Source organism: Caloenas nicobarica, chromosome 2 (assembly GCF_036013445.1).
Source record: "Caloenas nicobarica isolate bCalNic1 chromosome 2, bCalNic1.hap1, whole genome shotgun sequence".
Lineage (NCBI taxonomy): Eukaryota > Metazoa > Chordata > Aves > Columbiformes > Columbidae > Caloenas > Caloenas nicobarica.
This window is the reverse complement of record NC_088246.1, coordinates 64,282,710-64,289,819: the sequence shown is the minus strand read 5'-3', so window position 1 is coordinate 64,289,819 and position 7,110 is coordinate 64,282,710.

The following is a 7,110-nucleotide window of genomic DNA, read 5'->3' as shown; positions in this document are numbered from 1 at the left end:
CCCACACCTTGAGGAAGTGGCAGACTGTGATGAGGCCACCCCTCAACCTTCTTTTCTCTAAGCTGAACGAACCAAGTGACCTTGCCCTTGAGGCCTTTCACTGTCTTGATCTCCATCCTCTGGACACACTAATAGTATGATGTCCTCCTTATATTGCTTATATAAATATTCACATTGAACATCAGCAGCTCTTCCTTGCACAAGAGCAACTCAAAATAACAGCATCACTCTAACCACGAGTAAGGTGAAAGTAATCTTCTGATCTGTAGATTTGTTCTCCCCATAGGACAGGCCTACTGTTTCAGACAGAAGTCTTAATTCAAAAGGTCATGCTGTTCAGTGCATCCATGGAAGAATATTTCCTTTTCTCTTAAAGGAAAACAAAACAAACCCAAAGCTTTTTCCCGCTGCTTTGTTTCTGACCAGTCACGTCTGTCCCAAACTGATCTTCAAAGCAGAGAATATTTAAAAATTACTATGAAAATGAAGCTAAAAGAGCCTCACGAGTTAACCTTTGTTAAAGAAAAAGGAAGATATTGCACAGTCTACTATTTTTGTTTCAACTTGTGGAGTAAACACACAGAGCAGCATACAATCAAAGGTAGATAACATACAGAGCAGCAGATCAGAAAAAATCAGCATTATAGGTTGATTTCTTGTTTTAATGAACAGGAATTGACATTATTAAGCAAGCATACCTAATAATGACAACATTGGGCTCATCTTAGGCAATTTCTCAAACAGAAAAAAATGTAGTGCCTGTGAACTAAACAAAACAATAACTAAAACCTAAACCAATAAACTTCTATTGCAGTTACAAAAAGTCCGGTTGCTATCTTTACAGTCTTCAGATATCTATGTACATAATCTCATACACACACACATTCACATCATCCCACTCCAAGGACAGGTTTCAGTCTAAACACGACTGTTAATGTCATTTTAGACACTCTGGTGCATGCCAGTTGTCACTGCAGCAAGGTGTGTGTCTCAATCGCTTTTGTGTTGTTTCAGCTGGTTTAAGTAAATGTGTGAGATATCCTAGGACATCATCATGGCAATCTTTGTTTAGGCAACTGAACCTAGTCTAGATGTATAACTTAGGTACTTAAATTCTGTAAGTGAACTCAAACTGTACGAAACAGTGGAAGAAGAAGGTCTGAAAATGGAAAGAGAATCCAGACACTCTCCTGTCACAGTGAAATACCAGCGATAGCTTTTGAAGATCACTTCAGTAATGAACTTGAATATATTAAAATATCCTGGATGTCCATGTTATTTACAAAATGGTGACTTGGAAGACAAGAGCAAAAATATGTAAGAAGTATCAGGCATGCCTGCAGCTGAACCTAGGGGACTGTGAGTAAAACTTGACTGTTTCTGAAAAATAATCTTCCATTTCTCAATGCATCATCATTCCTTGACTCTTGGAACTAGATGGGAGACTGCTGTACTGTAAATGTAGGGAAAACACTAGTATTTGTAGAGCTTCTGGCAGAAAAAGGTCTCTCTTCCCAAAAGATGGAAGTGTAGCTTTGCTGACTACTGCATGACATGACTGCACATGCATAAAACCACACCCGAATGGAAAACCTACTCTTTCCATTCAGGAATGTACAATGTGGGCAGTTTGGAAACACTAGCAATGCTGGAGTTCTTCTGACAGCAACGAATCTCTGTCCTACCTACAGCTATGGTCTTCGCATCCCTTGATAGGCTGCTTGGGTACAATTGTATTTGTGCCACATGAATTAACTATGGTCCTTACATAACTGGAGGGTGACTCGAAGCATTCAGTGAGAGACTAAAACATGGACTGTGTTTGCTAACAGAAAGGTTAAAGCTGCCCAGTAGTACTTGCGGCAAGGTAAAGCTATCATTTGCTTTTCCATTGAAAGCAAGGGAAGAAACCTCATCACAGACTAGGATGCCAAAGATCACTGCTTTTTCTGGCTCCCCTAAGCCATCGGCAAAATGCACTTGCAGAATGGAAATATCAGGGGTAACATCCCCTTTATTCACAGCAGAAACATAATCTATTACATCAGTATTTTCCAGCTCGTCTTATATTCTTTCACTATACTGGAAATGGCTGATATATAAAAAGAATCACTGTTTTCCTCCTACGTAAGGATTGTATTTTCGTTCAGTGATTATCGTTTCACTCCCCTTTTCTCTTCTGGAGAGCTGTGCTTTCTCCCTGTCTCAGTGTTCTAGCTGCCTAGATCACAATGCTCCATGGTTCGGGGTCTTTTTGTTGTTGTTATTCAAATTCTGTATGAAAACAAACAGATTCTGGGATGATTTTCTATATGAAAGAACAAAAATAACAGTACAGCCAATGCAATACTTGTGTTACCTTCAACATTGCCTTCAAAATAGGATGCATCAGCAAAATTCTATCTAGCAACTCTTCATATGCACAGATGGCATGAGAGCTGCTAGCAATACAACTTTGTTTCTTTTTCTCACTTTCTTATCCCTGAGTGTTTATCCTTGATTTAATTTTTCATTTTCACATCTTTTGAACTTCTAGTGCATAAAATCGTGTTTGTGGTCTTGCGCAGGCATTTCTTTATTGAGAGCTTCAAAAATACCTGTATTATGTTCCTTGCTATGATGCTTTTCTTTCTATAATCATTTTAAACTTGTCAGATGACTCCCAAGCCTTCTTCAAGGAAGATGACTTCATTTCTCAGTGCATGCGTCACTGTCTCAGTGTTGTTTTGAATAGGGTATTGGAGATACTTGCCTGGGTAAAAAGCCACCAATCCATACCAAATTGTGACTAAGCATCACCAAGTGATGGCCAGCTATCTCATATCCTTTCCTCTCTGTAGTCATCTCTGATTTTAAATACCCTTCCCCTGGTTTTATGGAAAATTTCCAATGCATTTCTTTGAGTAGGCCCTGGCAGGAACAACTTTGCTTGAGAATCAGCTTGAATTTCTTCCATCAATTCTTCCAAGTATTTCCTTGGAAAATGGCATGAGCTAATGTCCGTTCAGCCTGGCCACTTGTTTCAGGCCCACAATCACCTACACTGCTAAGACTTATAGTTCCTCCTTCCTGAGTGTCAGGATTCATCTAGGGAGATAGTTCATAAGAAGCTGCCAGGGAGCCACAAAAAGCACACAAATCTGTATTTGAGGGACTGATTCATAACCTAATCAGCCACTCATATGTAAAACATATATAGTAATGTATAAAGTTACTGTACTCCAGCTTAGACATAGTAAACAGATGATCTTGAAAAACAACAGCTTCCTGGACTTTGACCTATATAAATCACCTCCAATAGTGCTTAAGACTATAAATGAAAAACAAACACACCAAACCACATGAAAACTTCAGTGACTAGACTACTGCCTGAGCAGCTGTGCCTTAGGAATCAGTAACACAGAGCTGGTCCTGGAAGCTCCTTGACTGTGACTGCTGCTTCACAAGTGCATGTCTGCCTATGCCTTGGGCAGACCAGCTAGTTTTGCAGTATCACTTACCCAAGGCATGTGGATGCAAATTAAACTCTCAGTAATGCATAAAAAAAAATCTCCACATTTCTTTTAAATCTCCTAGCTTTCTGAACAAATATGGAAGCTCAGGAGCAGAGTCACCATGTCTAAGTATTACTGTAACCTAAGACTGCATCAACCTCCAAATGAGAAACTCTAACTAATTTAGATCTATAAAGACTATAGTATCTCATAGGTTTTATATTTACCTCAGGGCAGATCTGCCTTCTTAAGCATGTCTAAGGGATGGACACTGAAGGAAACTCATGTCAATATATATTTAAGCTAACAAGCTAGTACTTCGAAGTGCCATCACTGTTCTTTTGATTTGATTATTTTTCTATCTCCTTGGTTTCCTTAAGGGCTGTTGTAAACAAAGTACTCTTTAAAGCATAGTTTTAAGAATTCCAGTCAGAACAGCTTTGTATCTTTTTACAGTTAAATGAGGGATAACATCATAATGATCCTTTCACTGGAGAAAACACTGAATGATCTCTAGCCTTGTAACTCTCCTTCCTTGTTCTCCCAAACAATTTCATTAAAGAAATTATATCTAGCTAGTGTTTAGATATTTCCCAGGATGATATCACAAATCATTACAGAAGCCTACTTCTGTAAGTCAGCCATTGAAATCTTGCAATTTCAACTTATTTCAACCAGAAAAAATAATACAGAAGTAATGAAGCATTCAAGTTCGGTCTGTTTCACTGTATACTTTTTAAGTACTCTACGCATAAAAATCTAGAAGGGATTTGGAACGTTAAGGATACTGGAGTCATGGTCCCTATCAACAGAGACATCTCGTTCTGCAAATGTCAAGTACATAATAGATGTTTCATCTTGTAGATTTCAAGCAGCAAGGGGCCAAAGCAAAAGCAATCCCCTGTGTTCTGTGTGAAGGAGTGCACAAGTAGGGGAGCTCATGTCATGAATGGTCAGTGAAAATTCTTTCCATTGCATCCAAGCAGATGGATAGCCCAGCCTGAACAGGCACTCCCACTTGCAAGCAGACAAATAACCTTGATTCATGGCTTTATGGCTACCATCGAGGCAGTATAGTGTATTTTTAGAGGGCTGTCATACATGAGGACAGATTTGGTCCTGAAACAGATGCAGGGCAGTGTCAATTTATTGACTACGTTACTGCTCTCAACCAAACGTCCAACAGTGCAAGCAGTAGTTAGATTCATGGCAGCTGGAAAGTGGAGCCTGATGTTTCCTTTGGGTTGAAAAGGCCTGGAGAAAAAATAGTTGGGACTAGGAGAATAGGCTTTTTAAAATTACATTTTATTTAAAGAATTGGTTTTTATTGGTTTTTATGCCAAGGGGTCCTTTTATAATGCAACTGCTGATGCAAATTGAAACCAATCAACAACAAATGTAGGACTGCAAGGAGAGGGAGACCTACTATTGGGATAAAATATATCACAAACAGTTGCTTATTAAGAAAGTCTCCAAGAGACATGGTGGAAGAAAAGCAAGACAGATGCTCATGAAACTGCAGAGAAAGTTTACTTTTCCAAATGAACTAAAACAAACCAACTCTTTCCTGATCTTCCAAATGGATTTCTCACACTGAGCAGGAAATGTAGCTGGAGCCATCTCTTCTGTGAATCAACACACAAGCCAGCAAGCATAATTTTGCATTAGCTAAAAAAGAGGGAGCAAGCAAGATGAGAGCTGGAATTGTCTCTCTCCATATGAAATACTAACTAGACAAAAAATGCAACACAAAAATACTGGTGTAACTATTCCCACCAGAGAAGAGCCACTGGATGAAAAAAAAGAGCCAAGCTGCCATTCAGCTTCTAAAAATGAGACTGATGTGACATGAAGAACACTAGAACTTAAAACATTTATCTGTTGAACCACATTAAATAAGTTTCTTTAACTTGAGCCAGGTTTCAAATGGTCTGAATTTGAAATGGTCTGGTTTTAATTTAAGTGTACTGAATATACTGCCTTTAGCAGAAATTCTTTTAAAAACATTTTGAAAATACTTTCAGCTGCAGAATGCAGCCATGAATATTCATGCAAAACAAGTAACTGAGTATGTCTACACTAGTAGGCAATGCAGAGCAATCACAACAGATGGATAGATTAGAACAGCTAATATTAAGTATCCTTCATCTACATTATATGTTAGGATTTCATTTCAGATCATACTTAACCTGGCCCTCTGGACTGAACAACCCCCTTAAACACGTGGTTTGAAGCTGTTCAAATGAAAGCTACACCACTAACTTGCTTTCTGAACTGTAGGCCCTTAGTGAGCCATTAGAAAGGGCCACATCATCCTTTCTCCTGTCTCACAAGTGTGGAAATATATGTCCATTGCCTGCTTAAAAAATTTATTAGGCATTTCAGCTTTATTGCTGTTAATGCTTGTTACAGGTGACATCTGCCATTTGAACAATCTATCAACTCCAAGCATGGTCATCAGCCAACAAAAGGCAACATGGGGAAGATGAGAGTGTCCACAACCTCTCTGGTTGTTCCAGTGACAGCTTGTTCCAGTGATCTGTCATTTCCCTGAAGACACTGAAAACCCATCTGAACACATACCTGTGCGATTTGCTCTAGATGAACCTCCTTTGGCAGGTGGGTTGGATTAGATGATCTCCAGAGGTCCCTTCCAACCCCAACCATTCTGTCATTCTGTGACTACTTTCTAGGTGTCATAACTTTCTGGGTCTCACCACAGTGACTGCTTTGTCCTTGGCCTACCACAAACTCTCAGTATGCCAGATGAACTCAGACTGGTGGCAACACACTGATCTTTGAGATAACAGGCAACAGTCACAAAAATTTTCATATGTGGACAAGCACAATCAAAGTCCTCTGCTATGTCTTCACCAGGTTCTTCAAGGAGACTGAGCCTATATTCCCACTGCTAGGTGTCCAGTTTTGGTGGACAACAGAGCCTGACATCTCTCTGTCCATGCCCTATGCCCTCTATGAGCAACCTAGCTAAACCATGTTGCTCAGAATCTCAGTCAGTCACGTTCTGAAAGTCCTTAAGGAAGAACAGTTGCTCTGAGCAACCTATTCTTGTGCTTAAGCACCTTTCCAGTGTTTTCCTTTTACCATCAGAGCCCTTGTCCTTTCTGCTGCGCATTTCTCAGAAGAGTCTGCCTCTGTCTTCTCCATAGAAAGTGTAAGTGAACACTGTGCCCTCTGCTGCCTCCATGATGATATAAGTAAGCCTTTCCAACGCACCTGAAATCATATGGAGTACTGTGTTCCACAGTAGTATGCTTAGTTCTCTGTCTGAAACCCCAGGAGGGCACCTGATTCCAGATTCTGCTGGTGGGCGCAGCCACACCAAATTTAACGGATGTGCATAAAGATACAGAAGGGCAAGATGTCATTCTTTTTTTGTTCTCTCTACATCTTCGTCTTCCTTCAAAAAATGTAACACCAGCCTAAAATTGAGTTGTGCACAGAAACAATCCACTCCAAAACAAGTTGATTTTACTTGCTGTTCTGTAATTCATTGAGGTCAGCTGTTCAAGTAATCTGAAATCCTCAACAGCTGTTACTTCTATGTAAATGTAAACAGGGAGAAGGAAGACATTGTCATTAGTTATTTTGTTTG